We start from the raw sequence: 12,277 nt of genomic DNA, 5'->3' as shown, positions 1-12,277 counted from the left end.
AAGCAATTCTCTCAGAAAGAGTTCCAAAGATACCTTCCTTCCCACAAGTCCCTGTTGTGTGTCCCTTGCCACTTCCAAAGCTGAGCTGTGTGAGGGACTTGGGATTCCTAAGATGTGTCCAGTGAAGGATGTAGAGGAGAAAGACAGAAACCCTGCATCAAACTCATGTTCTCTTAAGAAGGAACTGATCTGAGCTTGATAGAAGGCCATGCGGCCGAGTCAGCTTCCTACACTCTTCCAATATGTCTTAGTGTTTAGGAAATTGACTTAGCCAGACCACCTCCAAAAAAATTAGCCAGGTCAATTCATTTACATGGATTAAGATGGAATCACTCCCACAGATCATGAATTCTGAAGCACCTACATATGGGTATTGGTTGAAGTTGATCTTTCCAACAGTAGGAGGCCTACATCTTAAAGAATATTTTACCGAATAAAGGACATGTACAACTGGAGTTTCCTTCATTGCTTCATGGCTATAGGAGCGTTTTCAAATCACTAATCTCGAATCGGCTATTTAATTTCCATTTATCAAATATGGTGCTTTTGACATTTTTTATGATGTATTAATGAAGATGAAAAAGAAACATTAAACTAATAAATAAAAAATGTTAGCTTAAAAAAAAAAAAAAGAGCATCCATTGGATATGAAGAACTGGGGCTTCTTTTGTAAAGCAGGCACAAGATCCCGGGGGTATTAAAATATGAGTGTTCTAGATTATCTTGACCACATTGAGTAGGCCTGGTGGGGTCCCTTGGGCAAAATCCAAATTAGTTTATTGAGAGGCAGTGAAGGGCCTGGGATTTGTAACCCATCATATGTGTATAAGTTTGCCTCTGATTCACTGAATGAATCATAGCACCCCACTCTACCAGGAGCATGAGGTTCTGGTATGGTGGGCATGGTGCTCAATGATTCTATACTCACATGCAACTTCACAATTCTGTCATTCTCAGTTAAGTTGATGTAAACTGACTGTCCCAAAAGGTCATGTAAGAGTAACTCCTAAGTCCCTACCAACCCTCAGAGCCATAGATAATCCACACTGTTAAAACTTTCACTATAACTCCTATCCAACTATTAGAACAGAAACAAAAGTCTCAATAAACTACACAGTTAATAGATTCCAATGCAAAACGGACTGCTCAAGTCCTTCTTTTCTCAAACATCCATAAGTTGTCTCTTTTTTAATGTACAAAACCCATCTTTCTTCTTCTTGACTATAGAGTATTATCTAGTAGTAAATCAAGGTTTCAGAGATAAATATACAAAAAAAAATTGAAGGGAAGTAAAATTTAGTTTTTCTTGTCTAAGACTCCATTAGACTCTAACTTCTAAAATCTAAAGTAATGAATGCATTTTATTGATGTACATATGGGGAAAAGATTCTAATGTTTACAACCTATTTATGACATCTGCTCTAAGTTTCTCCTTTACAATTTATTTTGATTCATCTTCATTTTATGTATTAGAATTCTTTTATCCCCTTAACACTCTTTCAGAAATCCATAAATGAGCATAATTAAGGAACATACTTTTTTAAGCACTAGCTTCTGAAATATTCATTATTAACCTGCTGGCTACATTTGTCCCTTTTTTATATTTATATAATTAATTAAGCATCTCTCCTAATACATACATTTTCAAATAATTTATTCATATAATTCAGGTTTTGACTTGTCTATCCCTTCTTCCTGATTTAAAGAAAATGGTTTTTATTAATCAGAACTCTCTCGCCTTTTAATTTTTTAGTAGATTTGAAACACTTAATAACAGATAAAGCTGGACCATTTGTCCAGCTTTCTAGAAAAGAAAGTGGCAGTACATTTAGAAGAACACGAGGAAGACAGCAATGTTGAATGTCGTGTTATATGTCATGAAGAAGCATAAGATGCTTCTATCCATCTTTTGTGCACATTAGTTCTAGAGTATTTGTGTAGGCAGGTCAGTACCAAATCCAAATAATCCAAAATTCCTATGTTTAAGAAGCATTTGAATTCTAATTTTGATTGATGAGACCAGTTTTTCATAGATGATTTAATATAAGTCAGTCTTATACATTTCCAGGGCCTAGTTTTCTATATTAGAAAAAAAGAAAAGTTGGCTCAGGGTTAGTATTGAAGTTGTGTCTAACTAAACCTATGAGTCAGCATCTCCAGTGCACTGTGACAATCACAGGACCTGCAAAACATCTCCTGAAGTCCAGAGTAACCAAGGAAGAACCAAGACTATAATTGCTTTTTAGCAACAATTTACCTGTCTTGGATACCTTCACTCAACTAAAATAAATATTAAAAAAGGAATTGGCACCACTTCTCATAGTGCTTCCTAGATGTTAGATCTTCTTTAAACAATAAAATTACCAGGGAAAATCCATTTTGTGCTTGTTTACTCTGCAAAAGCCCTCAGCTGAATGGCTAAGAAAACAAGAATTGGAAATGGTCATGGTGATACCAAAAGCTGCCACTGATTTTCCTAAAGAAGAGTATCCATGCATATATTCAGTGAACTTTTATACTTATTTGCTTGTTAGGGTATGTAAACAAGTCAGGATGGCGCCTGGCAAATGTTATAGTCTGTAAACAAGTCTGGATGGTGCCTGGCATTTTGCCAGAGGGAGTGGTTTGTGAAGTAACGCCAGCAAGCCATTAAGTGTGGAGATTCCTTATTGGTTGACTGATGTATCTAGTTTATGTTAATTAGATAAGCTGTGTGGAATGTATAAATACCTCTGTTGTCCTTCAATAAACGGTTTCCACTCCTGCTGTATTGATCTACACAAGTCGTTCTTCACCCCCTGGTTATTTTGCTGCAGCCAGACTGCGGCATTTGCTGATTTTAAAGAACTATGATGTCAAAATTGGGTCTGAGACTGCTTTTCAGAGAACAATCTGAAGAAGCCCACTGAAAGTTATCTTCACTTATTGTTTAAACTTGAAAATAAATAAATTCATGCTGAGAAAGTAGCTTGACACTGTGTCTCTATGTGCCGCAAAAATACTTTGAATTTAAAAAAAAGAATAAAAACTTGTGTATTTTTAAAAATGTCTAGTTGGGATCTTTCATCTCATTATATTTATTTCAGCCAAATATTCCCACAGAAGAAGACAATTAACAAAAAATAATGATAATACCAGATATTGAAAAGTCTTGAAAAGCAAGACATATTGATTTGATATGAAAGATGTGCAAGTGTATGTGTGTGTGTGTGTGTGTGCGCACGTGCGTGCACAAGTGCACATGCATTCGTGTCTGGTAGTGGGAAATCAGCTCCATTTGTGTGACCAGTTTTGGACAAAGTGACAGATGACATTAGAGCTGAGTTACAAGTGACAAAAATGATTAAGCCATTAGAATATCTGGACAAAATTATTTCAGTGAACAAAGGCAACAGATGGCACAAAGGACCAAAGACTGAAATTTAAAAAAATAATAATAATAATAATTGTTGATGTGCCTGAAAATCCATGTGGACTGAAGGTTGTTTTTGAGAGAAGTGCTGAAGGAAAAACAAAAATCATGAGTCCAAATCCAGGTCCATGAAGCTTGAAAGTACAGCATAACTTTAAGTGCAATGGTAAACTGCAAGAGAACTCCCATCGGGGAGGAAGATGATCAAGTATTTAAAAACAGTGCTGACTTTACTGGGGAAAATGAGTTATAGGGGGACAAAAAGAAGAAGGGGTTGGTTACAAGACTATTCACTATGATGGAGGCAAGAAATGGTGGTGTTCTGGATGGACGTGGAAGGTAGAAGAGAACATATCTGGACTCTATCTATGCCTTGTCTATGGACACATTTGAAAAGAACTGCCGTTTTGTTGAACCTGAAGAAGTTGGCAGTGAGGAAAAGATCATACAAGATTTGGGGTCCTTGCCTTGAGAACTCTCTTGTGAGTCAGTACATTAGCTGCTATGGCGAAGTCTGAGAGGGGTGTTGGAGAGCGAGGAATCAAGAGCTCTTTTCTGCACATACAAGAGCTGAGGCACAAATGGCACTCTCAGTAGCTATTTCAAGGAGATATGAGACTTTGGAGGATGAAGAAAGAATTAGGCCTGGAATGTTAGGTTTGGAAGTCCATGATATTGAGAAGGAAATTGTACCCATGGAGCTGATGGAACTGAGGGGTCACATATGGGACTGCTGGACATGAGGGGTAACTGCATAGCACATTAGGGCTCCTGGGGGCAGAAGAAGGCACAAAGGGACTAAGGCAGACTGTCCTGATGATAGGAAGAAAACAATGCTGCATCTTGACTCCAGAGGAGAGGATAAGGACAGTGGGCCATGGTGACCCTGCTGTCAAGGTGACCCGATGAAAACAGAACAGAGTCAACCAGGGATTCTGAAGCAGAGCTCGAAGCAGCTCAGAGATCCACTCAACATACGCTTGTGTCACAAGAAAATCGTGTCCACAGGGCAAATTTGGGGTTGAACTTATTCATTTATTTATTAATTCATTCTAACAATAAATTTATATTTAGCATCTAGAATGTGTCCCTAACTCTGATAAATACTGAGGATAAAAAAAATGAATAAAACAGACATGATTGTGGAAATGTTTAATGCATTTCATGACGTTGTTGTTGAAATGTGGACCATGTCTTATAAAATGTGCATGATTCTCCTATTACGCACACTCTGTACACATGCACTAAATATCCGTGTGTGAGTGAGTGTGTGTAGTGTGCATGGCATTATTTTACATGAAAATTATTTTGAACAAAAATATTTTGGTGACTTATAATTTCAAAACTATGAATTTGCTTCAAGTGCTTAAATCTAGAGCTGATTATCATTAGACAGTCAACTCGAGAATATCATAGGAATTATTAGCGTATCCCATGAAAATTGAACATCTTAGAAAATTCTTTGCTCTTAATATGAGTGATGGACCTCAGAGTAAATTCAGTTTGTGAATACAAAGATAGATGTCATCTGGGCTGTGAGGCCCTGCCATGGTTTGGATGTGTGTGACCCCAAAGATCCATGTATAAAGGTTTGGTCCCCAGGGTTGTGCTATTCGGATGGAGTGGAGCCTTTAAGAGGCGAGGCCTACTGGGAGGTTATAAGGTCACTGCGTTTGTGCCCTACAAAGGGATTGTGAGACCCTCCTCTCTTCCTCTTCCTCTTTGCTTCCTGGTTCATGAACAGTTTGCTCTTCCACACGCTCCTGCCATGATGTGCTTCATCAGCAGAGGCAAGAAGGAATGGAGCCCACTCATCACAAACTTGAACCTCCAAAAGTGGGAACCAAAATAAACTTTTATCCCTTTATAAGCTAATTGGCTCAGGAATTTCATTGTCGTGCTGGAAAACTGACTAAACCATGCCTTTTCTACCAAATATCCTTAAAGTTTGAGAGGAGAATGAACTTCCCTATTCATTTTTCCACACTCACTCATGCCCATTGGGGTGAGAAGGGACATCCAGTTCCAACCTGCTTGTAGGAAGGCCCATAGAATGCAAAGAACCTCAGTAGCATCAAGAGTATAAAGTTACATCCCCATAAGGAAAAGGAATGAAGAGCAAGAAAGGCAGCACAAAGAGTATGAAATCTGTCACTTATTGAGAAATTGAGGTGACCCTTGGGTATTATTTGTGGTGGCAACGGAAGAGCTTTGGGAATTTGAAATCCCTCTAGGCTTCTCCATGTCTGTGATGTTTCTACACCAGATTCTGTATTTTCTGATATTGCTTTCTCATAATGTAATTAGTTCTCTCCTAAAACTGTAACAACCATAGTAACCACATAGGTGATTAAACATGATTAATCAGAAAACCTTTGCTGTGGGGACTAATGGAAGCTTGCAGATTCAAACTATGATAAAATATTTGTATGTATGAGAGGGAATGTTCTCCACAAGTAAACTTCCAAAAAAGATATTTTTGTTCTTTGCTAGAGAAGATATTCAGGTCTTTCTGCATGATCCTGGGCAGAAAAAGGAAGAAGCATTTTTAGTTAGTCACTGTACCTGCACCTAATATATTTTTAATTATCCTTCTGTGGAAGAGGGGTATATGGGTTGTCACTTTCAGAATTACACAGATATGTGCAGAGGCTAACAGAAACAACACAGGTTAAACAACAGGAACAGCTACTAACCATAAAGACTCTAGTTGCCAGATTTAAATAATCCAAAACATCCTCTCTCTAAAATAACAACTATAATATAAAATCATGGGCATGAAGAGAAGAAGACACCATGTTGGTAAAATTTCAGAGATAATCATCAGTGTATATTTGAGAGGATGTCAGATTCAAGTTTATTCTAAAAATTTTATAGAAAGATTTTTTTAAAAACTTTATTCTATAATGTTCTTTTACAACTTTATTTTCTACAAAGTTTTACAGAATCCTCATTCCAAAAGGGTAAGCAGTTAACACCAGAACTGTACTGCATGATTTCTGTGTAATACTCATGATGATTAGTTCTTTCCATATGTGCATACAGAGGTGTCACATTTTATTGTGCTATACATTAGTAAGTCGTACTTATTTTTGTCACGGGATGGGCCAGTTATTCTCAAATATGCCTTGTAAAAAGTACGATCCTGGATAAAATCAACACTATTTTATAAAATGCTTTCTTACCTAGGAATGACCTTCAGTTGCCTCTTAAGAAATTATTATTGAAATGCTTTCATGATGTGCATAATTGGGAAACTCCTTGGATCCCTACCTACTGAAAACTTGTAACTTGTAAATATGCATACCAATGTTTATAGCAGGACAATTCACAATAGCCAAGTTACGGAACCAGCTAAGGTGACTGTCAATAAATGAATGGATAAAGAAAATGCGATATGCATTCACAATGTAGTTTTTTTTTTTCAACCAAAAAGACAAATGAGAGTGGATGGAACTGGAGAGCATCATGCGAAGAGAAATAAGTGACACTCAGATAGTCGAGGATTGGATATTACTTCTCATATGTAGAAAGCTAGAGAAAAAGAGGGGGGGGAATTAAAAAGTGAGGTAATCTTGTGAAAATAGTAGGGATCCCAGTGGAGAACAGGAAGGGGACACGGGGAGAGAAGAGGCGAACATGGGAAAATACAGGGGAATAAAACCTACCAAATTTTGCTCTGTCCATTTATGATTACGCCTCACTGAATCCCACTTTTACATATACTTATAAAGCACTAGTTAATATAATAATAGAAGGGAGATCAGTAGAATAGAGCAAGCAAATCAGGGACAGGGAAGAAGGGAGGGAAAGGAAAAGTACAAAGCACCAGGAATGAGATTAATCTAATTATGTTATGTGCATGTAAAAATATGGCATAATGAACCCCCAGGACTGTGTATAATTATAAAGCACCAGTCAAAAAAAATATATATATATATATATTAGTTTTTGATGTTTAATACCTCATTAGTTCTTTTACAGTGTTTATATTATTAAAGAACTTGAATAATCTTCCTCATTTTGTTCAATTCATTGATAGTTATAAAAATAAAATACAATGAATTTTATAAAACAGTAAAACTATAAGTCTAAAGTGAAAGAGAAATTCTGACAACATTTCAACTTAAAAGACATTAATAAACAAACAGGCAAAAATTTGACATAGATACAAGAAAAGAAGAAGTCACATATGTTAAATGTTGTTCTCCCCACTGACCTCTCGGCTCTGGGATCACCAAGGTGAACAAATCACAATTCTTGCCCCATATTATAAATATATTATCATGCCATGAGCACCTCAAGAGAACTATGAACAGAGTGTCATGGGATAACAAGGGAGGAGAAACAGCTCTCATCCTTAGGAAAGGTCCTGCTTCCCTTTGATACATTTGTGGAAACAAATAAGAAAGTTTTTCTCAATTTATAAATACTTAGTATAAATTTCTGAAATATTATGATTTAGAGCTCAACGATTTAAAAAACGTTTAAGGAGATTTTTTTTATTTGATAAGCATTTGTTTTCCCTCTTAAAAAGTTCTTTCTTTCTAAGGAAGAATACTTTAACTCACCAAACTGTATATGTGTGACAATCATTGTAGATGAAAATTTTTGACACGTCTATCCAGAAGTTATCACATAAATATTAAACTGTTTATACTTAAAATGCCATTCCAAGAACATTTGAATGTACCTAGGTTGTTGACATTTCAGGACTGTTGCATGTCTACTTAAAAATACAACAATTGTTTTGCATGAAACCTACATAAATGCAGAGAGTCAATCCAGGGATAAGGCTGAGAATGGGGGCAGGGGCCAACAGAGGCAGGTACAATTCAGGCCTCATTAACTTCAGAAGTAGTAGTTTAGATCTTCAGAATGTCCCCCAAGGTTTACACATTGAAGGCTTCATTGCAAGTCTGTGCCACTGTTTAGAGGTGGTGGAACCTTTAAGAGGTGGGGCCTTATGGGAGAAAGTTAGGTCATAGGGGGCGTGATCATGAAGAAGATATTAGGAGCCAGTTTCTTCTTCTCTCGTGTTTTCTGGATGCCACAAAGTGAGCAGTTTCCTTCTCCACAAGCTCCTGCTGTAAAGTACTGCCTTGCTACAGGCCCAAAGGCAGTGGGACCAACTGAACACGGACTAAAACCTCCCAAAATGTGAGTCAAAGTATATCTTTTGCCTTATTAATTTGATTATCTGGGATATTTTATTTCAGGGATGAAAAGATGACTAACAGGTAGATTAGCCATGATCAGGATCCCCTGGGAAGATGCTCCCTGGCATCCAATATTCCTCTCCATCATCATCTATACAGCACTAGCCTTCAGAGCAAGCTTTATTCCCTTGACAATTTAATTAACTTAACGTTATTGCTTATTTGGGATTTTGTTTTTTACACACTAACTTGATGTGGAATACAAAGCATGCAGTCTCCATAAAATGGCCCAAATACTCATCTGTAAAATGAACAGTGGACAACACCAGTAGCCTCCAAAGATTTTATTTATTTATGAGCACCTTATAGGATGAATGAAAGTATATCCTTTCAAGGTCAAATTTAATTATTTATGCTAATATACAGGAAAGCACTAGTGTATAGCTATAAATACATTATAAACCATATGCAACATAGAAAAATTAAAAAACACAAATATGTGTATCATGAGTAGCATTCAGTTCTGGCTTTTGGTGATGAAATCACATATACCTATGACTCATGGTTGGTTCATACATCATACGGAGAAGTATAATTAAAATGAGAGAAGACCTTAAATGGAGCAAAAATCTACGGGGAATCAGAAGTTAAAAAGTGAAATTAATCCATTTCTGTGCACCTGAATTTCTAAAATTCAAATTTTTAAAGCTTGAGGTCATAGTGAATTTGAATAATTTTTACAATATCTTTCTGATTTTGTCATTCTGTTTTATCCAAAATCAAAACACCCTGAGAGCGCAAGTTGGTGCTATGGAATTGGATGTTAGTCTATATTTTAAATAATATTCTTGATCATTTATTCATGTACTTGTATGCAAGGCTTTTCCTTTTCCTTTTTTAAATGTCGAGATAAGACTGCAAATCTCATGCTGGGAATTAGAGATGGGCTCTTCCCTTCACTGGTTCAAATTGGCTTGTCTTAATTGTTGCATCTTAAATCAGTGTTTTTGTTTTGTTTTGTTTTTAACAGGGATGACTTAAGTACTTACTATTTTGTGTTGGTTAGTTTACCTGAAACCACATAACCCAGTTGCTAAACCTGCTTACCTGGTACATGTCAGCTCCACTGTGTGCTGAGGTGCTAAGTAACTGTGGAGTTGGGCTGCCTGTGCATGGTCCCCCAGAAAGCACACCGGTTCTCCCTCTGTTAGCATGAGTGCCCAAGTGGCATGCAGTAGCATTGCTATACTGGTTATTACAATAGGTAATTGAATCTCTATCATCCTGGATGTAAACATAACTGTTCTGAGTCCCCTAAAATATCCATCACTCCAACCCTCCCTGTGAACCCTCATGACTCCTCAACATATACACCTAGAGGAATCATCTGAAGCTCTGTGCTGGGGGTTCATGCTGATTCATTTTATGAGTTGGTGCAGATGTGACGGGGTGACAGAGTGGGAGATAGTTTATATATACCAATAACATTCAAATTATTTTTATTTATGTAAATAAAATAAATATATCAGCATTGATTATCATCATCTTATGTCCCTGAATCTGTCTTTAAATGTTTCAACTTAACAGTATCTATGATTTCTTTATAATTACCAAACAACAACAACAACAAAAATCTCCTGTGCATTTATAATCCACAAATGGAGATCTTCAAATTTATAATTACACTTATGGGTAGTATTTGATATAAAAATTTCCATTTTACAAACAATTTCAGAAACAAAGTTGTTCTAAACATATTTACTGATCCTTTTGTTCGTATCACCAAAGGTAAGGGGAACTAAAATATGATGTATAAATTCAAACTGAAGCCTGCTTAGCCTTATCAGCTTGATAAGAAGAGACACACTGTCACATAATTAAGGGTAGTTTTGAATGTGAATTCTTCAGTAGTAAATCATATTTACACACTTGGACTTTCTATCTGACTGTATATTTTGTGAGTTATTTTTCTACTTCTGTTGAAGTAATTTAATAACGCCACTGCTTGAAATAGCCCAGGATCTAGAAAAATGTCAATGATTTTCAAAAATGTCACCTTTCCTATGTAGAGAATGGCATTTTGTTTTCTTTAAATAGAAAATAAAAATAAAGCATTTGTGTTGAAATAGTCTCTGTGAAGGCAGCCAGGAATCTGTGCATTACTCCACAGTGAGAAATTAAGTGATCCACAAATGAGCACCTTAGCCTTACCCAAATTTTGGATAGAAATATGTTGGATCACCAAAACTTACTGAGAAATTGTTTTGACTTGAATATAGCAGGATGAATACAATTCTCCAAAAATGAATGTGTTATATTTAGACTTTCTGTATTTTTGCTAAGGGACAAAAAAAAAAAAAATGCGGTTTACTGAAGGTCATCAAACCTTCCCGTTTTTTGAAAGAAAACTGGCAGGAAAAGCTAATTTTGTACTGAAAACAAGCCCATTTTGATGTATCCCACTGAATTTTGGCTTTTCCAGAAAGGATTAGTAAAGACTTTAAATATTTCTCTCTGGGCAAACATTCTTAAGATTCAGAAAAATAGTGGCCCAGATCTTAGAAAACTCCATCCAACCAAACGCCAGGCACACTGAGGACATCAAAAGCAATGTGTATTCCACATGCCAGAACAAAACAAGATCAAATCAATGCTTGATACCTACTGCAGTTCCATTTTTCCCCATAGATACATCTTTATTTTATATTTTGTTTATTTTTTCCTAGTTCTTTTAGTTACACATAATAGTAGGAGTCATTTGGACATAATTATAGAAGCATGGGATATAATTGGCTCCTCTTTCCTCCCTTCCTCCCTCTGCCTATTCTCTTCTCTCTACTCTACTGACCTTCCTGCCATTTTCTTAGAGACTTCTTTTTCAGTTAATGTCTTGCAGATATACACGAAGGTGAGACACTGTGGTGTATTCATACATGCACATAAGAAAGTCAGGTCAGGTTCATTCCTATGCCTTTCCTTTTCCATCTCCTATCCCTCTTCCTTAATCCCTTTTGTCTACTCCACAGACCTCTCTTCTACTTTGATAGAATCCCCATTCCCACCCTTTCTTCTCGTTTTCATTTTTTTTCCCTTATTTGGAACTAATTTCTCCATATCAGAGAAAACCATTTGACTTTTGACTTTCTGGGTCTGGTTTATTTCAGTTAGCAGGATTGTCTCCAGTTCCATACATTTACCAGCAAATGCCATAATTTCATTCTTCTATGGCTGAGTAATATTCTGTTGTGTATCTATTCTACATTTTCCTTATCCATTCGTCTACTGACAGGCATGTTATAGTCCCATTTTAATGACACCAATTATATCCATCACTGTGGATTATACAGATTCTGGGGGTAAATTTGCATTTCAATTGCTGTCTTTATGTCTTTTAACTAATGGACAGAAAGAAAGTAGGGAGTAGCATCATGCAACTACCAGACAAAGGAAAGTGGAGAAAACCAAACAAAATTTGCAGCATCCAAACCAAAATAATGATAGATAATGGATTGGCCAGATAATTTATTGCATTATCCCATTCAGTGCTTTCAATTATCTTTAGTGTTAGGTATTACACTATAGGCCTCACTTTGTTAAGGTTCAAAGAAGCAAATTACATTGACAGGGGTCAAACAGGTATAAGTAATGGAGAGCATGACTGATATCCACTCTGTCAAACCAGAGTTTATGCTTATCATCAGGATTT

Source organism: Marmota monax, unplaced genomic scaffold (assembly GCF_021218885.2).
Source record: "Marmota monax isolate L192 unplaced genomic scaffold, Marmota_monax_Labrador192_F-V1.1 WCK01_AAM20220418_F8-fsc00178, whole genome shotgun sequence".
Lineage (NCBI taxonomy): Eukaryota > Metazoa > Chordata > Mammalia > Rodentia > Sciuridae > Marmota > Marmota monax.
Note: the sequence above shows the minus strand (reverse complement) of the source record.